A 15,931-nucleotide genomic window follows, 5' to 3' on the forward strand; every position below is an offset into this window, starting at 1 on the left:
CAATCACTCATGATTTTTAATGCGATATATGCCAAATAAATCACAGTACAAACTACAAAACATGCACCTGAGATACCCAACAGCTATTCTGTCCACATACACTCAGTTAGCAATTTATTAGGTACCCCTAGCTAAAGCTAAAGCAGTCTGATACAACAGTCCTGCAATAAAACCTCCTTCAGGAATATTATAATGCTGAGTTTTTGTTGAAAATTTGTTAGTGATGTTGTGATTCAACTGTATGATAATTTTGGAGGCTGTTGCCAGTGGTGCTTTGGAGCTATTTTGTGTTACACAGAGAAAGTGTTATTTAGCCTAACTTTATTGATATGAATGGGGTGTATAAAATCACATCACAAAAAACAAAAACACATCTCTAAAACAATTTTAACACTGAGCTAAATAAAAACTGAACATTATGACAATCATGAATGTAAGATTTATTGCAGGGCTGTTTTATTAGACCACATTTGCTTCAGCTAGGGGTAACTAATACACCGCAAACCGAGTTTATTTCTGTTACCACTAGAGACACATAGAAACCTTTCCTCTTTAGATCCTCTTTAGATCAGTGACCTCATCTGTCTCTGGTCTTGCCTTGCCTAAATTAAATATTTTGTTACCAAATCTCAGAAAATGGATGGATGGATGGATGGATGGATGGATGGGGGAGATAGTGTCCCTATAGGGTTGCCTGGGACACTTGTCTGATAGCTCTACATTTCCCTAGCATGATGCATTTACATATGCAGTATATTTGCAAGTATCATCTGTCCCTGAAGACCCACCTAAGAAGCTTGTGCGATGTGGACTGCAGCAGGTGTAGTGATTCCAGTTCAATCAGTCTACACTGACTGATGTCCTGTACTACTGTAATCATCCATTTAGCATTCCTAACCCTCAGGAACATGGGTACCTTTTTGTATTGAAGGTGAATTCAAAATGACCTGCATGCAACAGGAGGTAAACAGCAACAGTGCTAGCAAGAAACAGACACTATGCATTTAGCAACATTGTGGCAAAAATGTTGTAGGAGCGGTTTTGGACATTTCTATAGGTGTTAGACCATTGGAGAGCAGAGCCATCATTCACTCTTTTGTTTTTAATGTTATATTGCTTTAAAAAGGAGGTATCCCTTTAAAATACAGAGAAAAGATACACAGAGTCCTGTCCATGAGTATTTATTGCCAATCAGGGTAAAAACAGGGTAAAAGGTGCTCAGAGTAGCTATTAAACACGTGTGGGGGTGACCTCTGTTTTTAAGCGACTGTATCTCTGACAGCAAAAGCTGCAGAGGCCACACTAAATGGATCTTCTAAAGTTTCATTCAGGAAAATAAAAATAGAGAGCAATTCATAGACAAGAGAAAGCTGTTTTTCAATCACACGCTGGGCTGCTTGAGTTCTTCCGTATTCCTCTTTTTCTATGGAAGACCTAACTGGCAACCATGATTCAGCAGCAGGCCTTAACCATACTAATTAGTGAAGTGTAAGTATCCATTTGGTGCGCACATGGTAACTTAATAAATCACCTTTCTCAGCGTGTCAAATTACATCTCCAACAACAACTGCGACATATATTCATTAAACCAAACTTTTTACTTTTACTGAAAATACTTGTCTGGTTAAAAAGAAAAAGAACATACAGTAACATCCCACTGACCCTGTATTATCTATGTGGTAAACATGAAAACAGTGTTTCACCAAATTAATTCAAATTTATGATTACTGCTGTTACACTTATACATCTAAAGAAAAAAACATACAAGTGCAACTAGTCTCACCCCAATGCAGTAATGCTGCAAATATTCAAGCTCTACATGCAGCAGTAGGAATGCAGTTTACATTATGTAACAAACACAACATATACGTTGGTCATATGTAGAACTTACGTTTTTGTAACTTAAAATACTACACTATATGATTCAAGGTGTATTGCTAAAAAATTTGAATTAATTATCAGCGTTGCCTTCAGTTCAACAACACAAGTAGCAGTGGCGGGTAGCAGCTGCACTCTGAAGATGGGTAGCTGTTAAATTAATTTTGCCACTGTATACACAACACAGCCACATGGCTATGAGTTAAGGGGACAAAAAAGCAGTGTACATTTAAATGAAAATCTGAAAACACCCTTTACCCAGACCCTTTATCCTTTGAAGTGACAGGGGCTTTGTGCGGTAAAAACTGAGCAGGGCTCAAAGGCAGGGCCTGAATCAGCTAGATTGCATCTGTTCTTAAATGCAATTAATGAACCTCACAAAGGAGGATTATGCTGACAGGATTATTTTCAACAACAATGCAGCACCCGCTGCCAATTACAGACACACACGCTATTCTTGCAAACACTAACCCTCTTAAATCCAAACGCACAATAGCTCTCCTACAAACACTATCAGCACCAGTATAGTCGAACGTCCATTTAAGTGACCATTGCAATATTTTTTTCACTATAACAGTGACTTTACAATTTCATGACATTTCCTGTTTACATACTTCTACATTTTGGCACATTTACCATTCACTAATCGATTTCTAGAGTCATAGACTGCGTCTGTAACTCATCTCTCTCTCTGGTCTCACCTAAAATCATCTGTAATGCACATATAGTGCAGCACCAGTAACTCAATCAAGTCCTGTGAACTTTGCAGAAGAATGGAAATGTTTGCCTTGCTCCAACATTTGATCTCTAGTCCCTGACAAGGATCTCAAACTGTCTGCAGGCAAATGAGAGCTGTCTGGTATTTCTCGGGGCAATGTTAAATCAAATTAGTCAAAGCAATGTTAATTTCAAGCAGCATTTCATTAAAAAGGAAAAGATAATCAGCAACAAAGACTCCATGTCCTTCTGACTAATCTAATAATGCTTCGTTTGTTTGCTTTAATCACATTTAACGATTAAGAAGCAGAGACAGGGCTAAGTCATGTAGACAGAAGGATCTCATAATCTGCCTGTCATGGCCACCATCTGATTTCCTGCCATTCGTCACAGTATGGATGGAGGGATGGGCGGGTGGTGTTTAAACCCTCAGCTGACGTCTTGAGAGGTGCAGTAGCCCCAGGATGGGACTGCTCATCTTCAGGAGAGAGGTAAAGAGGGGGTTCAGGTATCACCTTACTTTAAAGAGTTGCAATACACAACCCGGGCCATTGGCAGACATGGCGATTGAATTCTCTGAAACTGGGGCCTGGATGCTGAAAGAATAATCTTCTTAGAGTTTCGGGTAGAGCCAGAGTTCAGGGAACATCTGTATAATGTTAAGTTCTGTCATGTCAGTTTCCCATCTTTGGTTGACACAGGAATCCAACACTGTTAAAAAATAAAAAAACACAGAAACAACCTTCACAATATACAGACATGTAATCCGGTAGAACAGGCCTGCAATGAAAACTATCTTTGTGCAACTTATCATCTTCAAGTTTTGAGAGGTGCTGATTCAAGGGCAATGTCTATATGCTGGTGTTGTACTGGTGATTATGTTGTGAGTTTTTGTGTTCCTATGTGTATTTAAAGGGCTGAGTTGAGTTAACACCTCTTTGAAGGAGTTTCACCAAAAATTTTGCATGTTTCTCTAAGGTAGTCGTAGGGCTGTTCTGTTGGATCACATTATACCTGGGATACTATTTTTATGGTCTTAACTGGTTAAAACTATTTACACAGAAAAGTATTAATGTGCAGTCCTTGGATTCATTTTGCATTACATTTGCTGATGCTGCTCAATGCAACCTAAAGTTTGGTGGGTTTCTCTCTTCCACAGTTTTTAGAAAATCCACCAGGTAGACATGTTTCCAACTGTGGTGAGTTTGTTGTTTATAGAGTATTTTGCTACAAAACAGGAATTCATGGTGACTGTATTTCTGCAACTCGGAAAGGGCAGAGTTTGCTGAATACCAGACAGACAATAAAAACACTTATGTTGAATTTAAAAAAAAAAAAAAAAAAAAAAAAAATCTTCAGATCCTCCTCCCTCAGAAAAAAAAAGAAAAAAAAACTCATTCCTCATCAGTGGCTACGATTACTTGAATGAAATCAATCAATTGTGTTCCGCTTGGCTTTGCTCTTCTTTGCTCTTCGTTTCCAAATCCAATCTCTTCCATGTCATCTCAGAGCACATTTTTAAGGGCCCAGCCTCTTGATTATCTCCCTCCCTTGCCTCAACTCCCCGCTGCTGCATGCTCCAATGTATTAAATTAAATGAGGTGTCTGTCCAGGTCACCCTCGCCCCAGCCTCCCACACCCCCCACCCTCACTGCTGGTAATCAAGGGAGAGGACCCCTCCCTGCTGGTTTTACGCCAGCCAGGCTGCATAAATTAGCATTAATGAGGGATGGAAAGACCTGCAGTAAAGGAGGGCAGGAAGGACTGAAAAGAGCAAAAACAGAGAATGGGGGAGAGAGAACTGCAGTTACAGCTTCAAACTGAACACCCACAAAAGGCTAGATTTCTCAGTGGTTTTACCGTCTTCCTTTTCATACCTATCTTTCCATTCGGTAGCCCAGCCTCTGTCTTTTCACTGGCTATCTCCCACAGACAGGCTCGACAAAGCTCTGAGGAGTAAAACAGTGGTGGCTTGGGTTCTGGCAATAAATTAATCATAGATGAGGTTGTGTGAACACTGTTAACATAATCCCATGGCTCAAGCTCAAAAATACTGCAGGGTACTAACGTCTTTGTTGTTCATCAAATATTGATGCATACATAATTATTTAAGCATAAGTGCGCAGATGGTGAGAATATGTAGATACATTTCAGTGGCAGAGGTATTTCTAGTATTAGCTTTATGAAATCAAATTTGATTCTGGTGGATCTTAGACTTAATTACCTAGGGGATACATATCATTATCTTGTCATAATACCGTGATGAACATGTGATGTGTTTTATATTGACAGTATTTGTGTGTATTCAGTTGACTGTGATTATGTATGAAAAACTGTCAAAGCAGGATGCCGATGTACAGCATACTGTTGCCGTTTGCTCCTTCTCTCCTCCGCTCCCTTGTAATCATGCGTGATAGCTATGACAACTACAGGAAAAATCATTGCATCCCTTCATTCTGCTGCTCCCCAACTTTAATTGCTTAATGCATCCTTTACAGCCACACCGCTCTGCTCCTCTCAGTTTCCACCTCTATCTCATCATTCCTCCCCACTCCCCTCCATTTCTCATCTCCTTTACTGCCACCTTATTTACTACAAAGTTCTTCCTGGTAATTAAAGTTGAACTACATGTAGGCCCCTAGTTTGAGGGCAGAAAATTGGCACAATTAGCCGATAACTACTCACCATAGTGTTTTCTTTAGGTTTCACACAGGAGCTAACTCTAAGATATCCTGTTAATGCCTGTGTGAGACTGGGGTCCCAAATACTGTACCATCACCATGGGTGAGGCGTAACTGATGTGGGTGCATTATACAGATATTCTGATAACAAGGTGAAAATTTGACTAATGTGTTACCATCTGTTGATGGCCACATTCAAGTTGCAAACAAATATCTTCCTCTTCCCAGAGTACCTCAGGACACAGCTACTGTTGATTAGTTAATAAAGAAAGTAATGTGAAATAATTTGCCTAACGCTGGTCGTGAGCAAATATGATTGGGACTGCGGTCACTGGATCAAGGCCATTGTCCAGGATTGATCCATCTCTACTCCTCAGATTATTTTAAAAATACTCCAGGTACAGCAGATGTCAAAAACATTGCAACTGTTTCCTAATACACAGTGTTGAAAGTAGTATGACAATATTTTTTTTCATATTGATCAATATCAATGATTATTGTATAGTCCTATTGTATAGCATAATGACGGAGAAAACATATTCAACATATTTGTTAGACCTCAAGGGTACAAGCAATGTGCTGTGCTAGGTGCCACTGAATGCCAGTGCTGTTTTTGAAGAACATATACGCCATGGTACTTAATACTCATAGGCAAACACTTTCATTAGCTTTCGAAACCAAGTTTTTCCACCGTTAAGATGGTATCATATCTTTTGCTATAAAATATGAAATTATACTCGCTGTGTCTCTGCTTCTTTTTGAGATTTTATCATATCGGGTAATGACTGAAAAGGCAGAAACGAGTGACTGCTGCTGGAGTTTGAACTAACGTTACCACAAGACTCTTCTTTTGTGAGCCTGACTGCTAGTGCTAGTGCCAGTACAGTCAGAGCGCAGAGTCAGGCTTTCTGTTTACTTGGAGGGACTCAACGTTACCTTTACATATGGAGGAAATGGATATCGCTCTGGTGTTTATTGAACTTTAGACATCCAAACCACTTTCAAATCACCAATGTTGTATGACCACTCTTTGATAGTTTCATCGTCCTGAGCGGCAGTCAATCGTTTTTGTTTCCAGCAATGTTTTTCCACTTGTTTTGGCCCTATGTGTCATCGATGTAACCCTATTGCTGTACACTAAGCAGGTGATTGTGCAGGCTCAAATACAGAACAGATACACTTTTTGAAAATTGCTCAGTTTATCATTGTTATTGTGGGAACTTTTTTCATAACAACCATCAAGATTGTTTTACGCCCAGTCCTAGTTGAAAGTATTTAAAAATAGTAAGTAGTCTATTCACACTGATGGCAAACACTAACAGCCACATAGCCAAACAGAGTTGTTTTTCATTAAAAGTAAGAGAGAAGGAATGAAGAATTAAAAAACTAGACAAGACTTGTTTTGCTGGACTCTGAATAAGCTGATTGCATTCAATTATGCAATGCATATGAAGGTAAAAGTTTCTCCCTGCCAATATGGTGGCATTGTTTTTAGAGTTATAATCCTTAAAATTTGGTGATACCCGTAGTTGCTGGTGGTAACAGGAAGTGCCATTTAATATCACAGTCCTGACATCTCTGTGGGCAGCAAACACGCCTTGAGCAGCTCCTTCGTCACAATAACAACAAAAAACAAACTGGCATATTTATTTACAGTGCAGCCAAACAAATGCACATTGTATGTTCGCCTTGGTATTAAGTTAGCTCTCTTGTACAGCTCTTATACAGATTCAGAAGAGTGAAGAGTTAAGAGTGAGTCTGATATCAATGTGATAAAATTACAAACAATAATGCTGAATTACATGCATGCATTGTTTCCTATTTCCTGTTCCACACAGGAGCAGCAGACTTGAACCTTAAATCTTAAAGTGAGATTAATTGATGGAAAATGCTTGTTAGTCCTTATTCACCAATTAAAATAAAATGTGCTTTAACGTTGTCATTTTTTTAAAGAATGAAAGATATTTGCAAAGTACATGCACGTTTCTATGCAGTGTTCACTGTAAATCCATTTCACTAGCCATATTGCATTGCAGAGTCCTTGATCTAGTACAAAGCTGAATGAATAGAAAATGCACCTTTTACAGTTTGCTCATACACAGATTAACCTATATGTAGGTTTATGTTTTTACAGAAAAAAACATCAAAAATGAACACTGCTGTTAGTGAAAGAAACAAAATTGACCACATTAATCCAGATCAGTCAGTCCTCATAAAATCCAAGAGCACCCTCAGACATTCTTACGTTATACTGCACACACAGGTCCTGACATGTCTTCATCCCTGTCACAATTCTGAAAACCTCAATCCCTGTGAAATAATGTATACCATATATGACATAGTCACTAATGGAGGACTAATAACACTAGTACCAAACATGGTAGTAGATATAGAGTGTGACTGAATATCTAGACTAAAATTTGAGAAAACATGCAAATAATACTGTACACTCCTACATGCTGTACGCACATCTGCAGTCAGCCATTATTCAGCTGTACACCTCTCTTGACAGCAGCTCGAGGAGCGGCTGTTATTTAGCAGCAGCCCGGTGCTTGTGCTTGAGCAACCAAGCACAATAAAAATTATTTTTCTTTAATTAACTTTTATGGCCGGCAAAGAGGACACGCTGACACCTGTCTTATGCAGTACCACTGTTGCCTTCCACATCTGTGCATGTGGTATAAGAGGTGTGTGTGTGTGGTTGTTTGCCTGCACTGAGACAGCACTGCAGCAAACAACAATGCCCCTGAGGTAAAAATAACAGCAAGTAAGAAATATCATAATATACAACAATGATCTTTGCAACTATAAGCAATACAGATGGATGTGTACTATCTCTCATGTATGCTGAAGACCAAATAATAACATAATAAATGTTGTTTTCAGACAAACTAATAACATTTTCCTTTCCAAGCACTTAACCACGCCTTGCAGAAAATGGTACTAAAACTCTAGTGCACAACCATAGCACATTTGTGCATAGACATGGTCAACACACACACACACACACACACACACACGGGTTTGCCAGGGATGACACAAATTGGATCATCTAAAAATAGAAATGCATTTCAAAAGCACAACAAAGTTTAGGAGCATCTAGAAAAGTCCTAGCTCTACAGGGATTTTAATTAGTGTTGCTGAGTCAAGAGCATAGCAACCTACCACTTTCTTACTAATAAACAAAGCCAGACTTCTTTTCATCATGAACTAAAACACATGGCTGGTGCTGATAGGAACAACTATACTCTTTCTCTGCTTAGTTTCATCTCTTCCATCTTGTCTTGCGTGGCATGATAAAAGAAATGTTGCAGAGAAGCAGAAATTGGAAGAATTGAAGACTGGGCCTGAAAAAAAATTTCTGCCCACTATTTGAGAAAAGTGCAGTTTACACCAAGACGTTAAATGTTCTTCCCCGCGAGAAAACTTTTAGTTAGTTTAATTCAAAGGTCATATATTACAGAGAGTCAAACTTGCTTGCTCACAGTTAAGAGATGATATCAACCACCTCGAGTCGGAGTGCTGAAAAAAGGATAAGCATCCTGACAGCTTTGTCTCCATAGCTACTGTCCAGGCAAAGCATGTGACGGAAATAATTTCCCCATATATCCCGCCATTACGCCGCTGCTGGTAGACGTTCCTTTCATGCACTCGCCTCAACGTTGTCGCTGGTCTCTCGTCTGCAATCCCATTCAAAACTCCATACGGTCTGGTGGCAATGGAAGGGTGGACTGCTCCTTCTCCTGGTAATCCACTTAGCAAATTCCACTCTTGCTGTCCCTGCTACCCATTCACCAACATCCCTTATGTCCCTGATGGTCTTGGATTCTGCACCCACACACATTCCCCTGGTTGGCCTCAACGCACACTGGTACTGTACCGGTCTAAGGCTAGGCCTAAGGCTCTGGTGTATATCTTCACATAAAATAAAGCTGGAGCATTTTAGTCCGAATTTGACCATCTGTTTGGCTATTTTCAGTGTTGACTCACAATCACAATTACAAGTGAGTTTACCAAGCTACAGCCTGATTGGCTGACCAACCTGTCATTGCTAGAGATCCAGAGAGAATCCTGACAGAGGAGATTTAAAATTACACTGAGATGGTTTTTGGCACTTAAAAACACAAATATTTATTTTGGATATCAAAACTTCAAATAAAATATCAGAAAATAGGGGACCTTTAATATACCTTGTCTTTCATACATTTTACTGGCATCATCTGATATACATCATTGCATACAATGGGAAGGGAGGTAAAGCTACAAAGTTTTATAATGTGTTAGTCAAATTTTTGAATAAAATGCATTAATTGGAGAGGGGTTTGTATGTTGAGATGTGTGACTAGAGCATACCACCCTTGAAATCACCATAACAGAGGAGTGTAGGCTGGGTAGCAAGTATGCAGCAGTTGCCATAACTATTAACTAACTGTATTGATTTGGCAAGGAAGTACTAAAAATCTGAAACATCATTACATCCACAGGGATGAGTGTGGATGACAGCTATTCCTCCCCATATATAACTTCAAATTCTTCCCATGGACTGCAGTAGCTGCCCTCCATTGTGACCTCATATCAGTATAGACAGTCACTAAACATACCACAAGTTAAAGTATGCAGCAGCACCCTGGTGGGTGAGATGGTTCAGGAATATAATCTAAGATTGTGATATCGAAAGCCAAAAGACCCTTGCTGCATGTCATCACTCATTTTCTCTCCAATCTTCCAATCACCCTACAATGTCAACCGTCTGATAAATAAATATTTTAGAATTCTATCAATATTAAATATATCTAAATATATGTAAAGGTGCAGTAAAATATTAAATATACTCAAATATACTGTATATGTAAAACCAGAATCACAAGTAGGGTGGCACAAGAAATTACTCATTAAATGAGGAACCTTTGGTAGTAAAATACTGTGGCAATACTCAACACTGTCATCGTTCTGCTATTATCCCCCCATCTCCCTTTGAGCTCATATTTATTGCTGTACTTCCATACCAAGAGTCGGACTCTCAAAAGCCTGCAGTAAAATCTCTCACCTTATACTCTTCTCAGCAACCTTGAGGTTACAGACAGCCACACAACACCAGAACCTCCACATTTATAGAATGCCACCTTACACACAAGAAGAATAATGAGAAAACTATTTAACTGAGGGTGGTGATTATAAGCATTCTGGGAGGCCATTAAAAGTGTCCTTGTAATGCAGACTTCAGAAGTTCTGTGGGAGGAAGAGAGTGGGTGGGGCCTTGATTGATGGCCAAGAATGAGTGATTAGAGCTGCAATAATATCTCCATGGCCAGGCATGCTCCAGGAGCCAACCACAGTGCTGTAAACATTTCACTGCATCCCAACATGCTTTACTGCCTTTAAAAGGAGGGAGATGTGCATTTAATACTAAAGCAAGCTGCTGCCAAGGCTCATTACCACATTCATACACCATTCAACAAACACACAAGTCATATGCGCTTTAGCATTCCATGCTATCATATGTGCACCAACTTATTAAGTATGTGGACATACCCGCACACGCACGAATACAGAAACACTTAGTACATTCTAGCCATTTAAATATGAATTACACGTCACTTGGCTAATAACAACCCCTCTGAAAATTTGATAAACTATTCCTCTATTTTTCTTAAATGGTAAATATAAATGAATAATAAATTTAAATGTTTAGTAAAAGTGAGGTAGTGCAAACACTCAAGACAGAAAGAAAGATCCTTACATGCACTAGCAAACATTGTACACCGCTGGTAAATGTATACACACACACAAACAAAAATATATACCCTGTAAATTCTCCAACAGCTTCAGGGACCTTTCTTCACCTCAACATAAGAAAGATCTGTTCCTTTATTTGAGACAGGCTATTATCTGAGGCAGGCCTTTATTACTAATCTCCCTGCAGCTTCAAATGTTGTATACCTTCGTATTTGGCTCTGAACACCAGAAAATCAGATTTGAGATGAAACAATGATTATGTGGTTGAAGTGCTGACTGAATTTGAGGGTGTTTATAAGGGTTTGTTTTTTCCTGTTTGTATTTTTCAATTGTTATTTTATGTGGACCCCAGGAGGATGGTTTTAGCATAACCATGGCTATCAGGTTTTACCCTGGGAAACATGTTACGATTAAAAAAAAAAAGAACAAGAGAGACCCTGGAATGGAACCCTGAGGAACACCCTTGTGGGGAAAATACAGTAAAACAACAGAATGGAGAAATACATCCAGTTGTACAAGATAATGTCTTACCCCTTTGAATGCTATACAACATTCAACTAATTCTGACATGTTATGTTAATACTGATATCCTATGTTACTGAAACAACAATATGCCCTCCATTCACTTTACTAATTTTAATAGTATGTATAATGCACAGGTTTCCAATTCAAGGAATGCCATGTACTGTAAAAGCGACAATGTGCAAAAGACGATTAAACGGTTACTGATGCAGTTGAATATCTTATTGTGGGTAGAGGAAGCATCAACAAAATCAACACATCCTGAGCCAAATACTGACTAGAAAACGTACTTTTGCAGGGCAAATAAATAAATAATGGCCCCTTGACAAGTTAGAGCAAAACTGTGTTCAAATCAAATAGGCTGTCACAATTAAGGATGTGTGGATGCACATTAAGGCCCATTTCAGATGTTCAAAGAATGATCTGCCAACCAAAATATGGTTACCATCCAGAACAAAACAGTCATAAGCAGACAAGACAATTATGTAAGTAGCATGATTAACTCAGATAAAATCAGAGAGCTTTGTCATAATATATTATGTGTGTTACTGAAGTTCTCAAGGAGGCATCTTTCTTCATAAATGTTTCACTTTGTTAGTTTGTTTCACAACACTTTCCATGATTACAACATTACATTACAACATGCCCCTTCACACAAGCTATAAACACTTACATTCCTCAATTTAGCAAATTATTTGACTGTCTGCGGAGACCAAAACTAGACCAATCAGGAGAGGTTAGTCTTTAAAGTTAGTGTTTGTTATTACAATTTTGAAGCTATCATTGAGGCTAGCCACAAAAAAATGTTATTTTTGCATTTCAGGATTACATACAGTAGATGTCAACAGTCTTTCAGACCGCAATGCTTTTAAAACAATAGTAGCAAATTTCCCTGACACAGTTAGTATGCACAATCAAGTACACATAAACAGATCATCTGTCTATGTTTGCGTTAAGCACAAGACAGTTGCCATTTACAGCCCCCTCCCTGAAACACTTTGGATCAAGGGACTTGTGGCACAGAGACAGCATGGAACCATCAGGATGAAAAACCACAGCCCAAGAGGTAGGGGTTGGCACTGCTCCTGAAACCTGTGAATTGTATGAAACATGTATGGAAAGAAAGAAAGAAAGAAAAAAAGAAATAAAGAAAGAAAGAAAGAAAGGAAGGAAGAAAGAAAGAAAGAAAGGAGACAGAGCAATGACTGCAGATGAATAGAGAGGAGGTAGAGGAGTGGAATGAAAGCGAGAGGGAGGGAAAAGGGGTGAGGGATAGAAAAGAGAAATTAGGTTGTTATGTATATTGCTGGCAATTCACACATGCACATTCCATCTGAGATCCCATCAGCTGTCAAATTGGGAAAGCGATGGGGATGTGAGAGCAGCAAGAATCTCAACAAGGCCTGAACTTGGCACACCACTGAGACCTAATCAAAACACAATCACATTCACTGCCAGAACAGACGCACACAGGCCCGCACCCATGCACTCATTCTCTCCACTCACATTCACACCCAAGCAAACTCCTAGTCACTCCCTCTCTTTTCCACACAAACACTGTTAAACAAATGTACACCTAATCATGCACACACTCACAAAAAAACATTAACTTGCAGTCACACACAGGCACACACATTCTGTCCCATGCAATCACACTTTGGCCTATTTCAAACTATCCACCGCTCCAAGGCGGAGAGATGATGTATGAAACTGCCCAGTTAAATACAGGCTCTTATCTCTCGCTATGACCCGTGACTTGAGTTTATCTCCATTATGCAGTGGTTCATTTCAAAAGATTCACCTCTGTTGGAGGTTATTGGTATGGAAGACACAGACAGGAACTGTGGTTGCATATAGGGATCAGCCCAAATGCTTCTCCAACTGAGTTCAGCCTTACTTCCTAATGCCCCAGCCCCCCTGGAAAGTCTATCTGCAGCCCTAGAGGAGCCCAAAGTCCACTCGCTCAGGTGTGACGGCATCACGGCTGACCAGCTCCCAGGTCAGCATTCTCACCGTTAATCCACACAGATAGGCCAAATGCTGACCACTAGCAAATAATTGCTTTCAGTTGGCTCTGCCAAAGCAACTCTAATGTGGGAACAGGTGTCTGAATGTAAAGAGTTTTTTTTCCCTTGAGATTTGCTCAGTTCTGCTAGACTAAGAGATTCTGCTGGGTAGATGTCACTGATAAGATTAGGTCTGCTATGGTTGGTGCAGTAGTTTTAATAATGCTCCGGCTTTAGCACGAATATTGACTGTTTATTTGTTCATCCAATCCAGTGGCTAATGAATGTAACCATGTGCCAAGTGCCCAAATATGTCTATTGCTTCAATGGGTATAAAGTACTGACTTTGAAGCATTTTCCTATTTACTTCCTTCCATTGAATTTGGCACCCCTTCCTAAGAGAACAAAGGAGCTCAGTTGCTGAGGCTCATCTGTGTCAAGAGCCCTATCAAATACTCTTGACTTCAGCAGAAGCAGAGCAGTCAATGGAGAAGCACACTAAAGATAAAGCGATGACATGATAGTGATGCACAACAAAACTTGACTTTATAATACAGAAACACCATAAATAAAACAGAAAACAGTATGCCCTTAAAAAAGAAGGCAAACAAAAATATCGGTGTAGTTATACTGATAAGCGGATCTGTCACATAGTGAAGAAAAGTCAACCCAGTCACAAAAACGAAGACATCTTGTGGGAGGTTTTTGTAGGGTGTTAGGAGTTACTGATGGATTACATATCAATGAGACATAAGATTACACTGGAAATGTTAAACTGACCCAACCTTTGACACTAAAAACAAGGTTAGAGCTACTGTATAAAGTATCAGTCCCTTCAATAATATTATATGCCAGACACACAAAGGTCAACTAAACACCTGGGTTTCTTCTAATCAATATTACTGACAGGTCTTCAGTGAGACATCATGCCTCTGGAACAGGCAGTTTGCCAAGCTAAGAGAATTACTTACTTCCTGGCCAGAGTCACTCTGAATGAAAGGATAAACGCTAGAATCACCCATAGGCCTCATGGGGTCCTGTGGGGCTGAGGAGCGGACCAGCAACACAAGGGAATGAGAGGAAAGAAGCAAGAATACTTTGTTCAGAGAAAAGAACAGTGAATCTTTAGCGCATACACACTTAGTTGTCCTTTTGAGTAGGATTATGGGGCTTAGGTGCTACAGTGGAGCTTCAGATGTGCGAGTCCACAGACAGAGGGCCAAAGCTTGGTATCAACTTAACACTGACACACCACACCATGGCCTCTGAGATTACAGGGGGCTACATGTGCCATTTCTGACACAAAGTGCAGTGTTGCAGACTTTAACACCCCTCCCTCTCTTCTTTTCTTTTCCTCTCATCTACTCTTGTCTCCTTTGCAGTCCCTTTCTGTCAAGTGGCACAGAGGAGAAAGAGCCGAACATCTGTGTCTGCTTACTGGGGCAAGTGAACATTTGAAATGACAGAGGGTGACGTTGGCTTGAGTGCTGGAGAAGATGCCTCAGAGCTAAGTGAGGGACCATTAGGGAGACGGTGATAAGATGCATGCATGTAGACATTGTACAGATTGTTCACCTTGAACAGTCTGGTGTCATCTGCTGAGGAGAGCTATCACACAGTGAGAGCACAGCATCAAACTCCAATCAAACTCCATCGCAGATGACAGTAAAATCAAACTGATGCCTACAAACGCCGAAAGGTGCTGTGACCTCCACACCCTGTTATTATTCATGCACAGTGACTAGCTATTACTTTGATGCCTTTTCACTTTGGTTGGCATTCCTGTATTGGTCAACTAAGCAGAAAGCTTTCAAGAGCTACAGTAACACTGATGAACTGAAGGCTTCTTGTCAAAGGCGACACTTTTGGTAAAGATAAAGCGTAAGGGAGGAGGCATATAGAGATGAGGTAACGTAAACAACACAGATTCAAAGCTCCGGCACACAGCCGGACAGTTACCTGCCTTATACAGACAGGTACAGGTATACGGACAGAGCCACTGCAACACGATTTTTAATATAATTGAAAGACAGCCTTTTTTTTGTTCCTGCATGTACAAGTGGAAGAGTGAAATGGTCAAATTTAAGCTGTGTGCATTGTGTCTACCAAAGCCAAATATCTCAGTGGGAGAGCAGTAATATAGGAGATGTACTGTATATATACTATGTGCATTTTTCAAAGAATTAGACAATATTGTATGAACTTGTTGGTACAATATTGGTTAAAAAGTTGCTTTGCTTTGCTTCTGCATTCCACACTAATGAATCACTGCTATTGCACAACCTGTGCTGTGTATAATTTTAATATCATGAGCATGATATGTATATGTACTTGTCTGTAGCTTCTGGAATAAACATGAACGAGCTCACCTTGGGCATGTTCAACCTTGTG

Source organism: Seriola aureovittata, chromosome 1 (assembly GCF_021018895.1).
Source record: "Seriola aureovittata isolate HTS-2021-v1 ecotype China chromosome 1, ASM2101889v1, whole genome shotgun sequence".
In the NCBI taxonomy this organism is placed as follows: Eukaryota; Metazoa; Chordata; class Actinopteri; order Carangiformes; family Carangidae; genus Seriola; species Seriola aureovittata.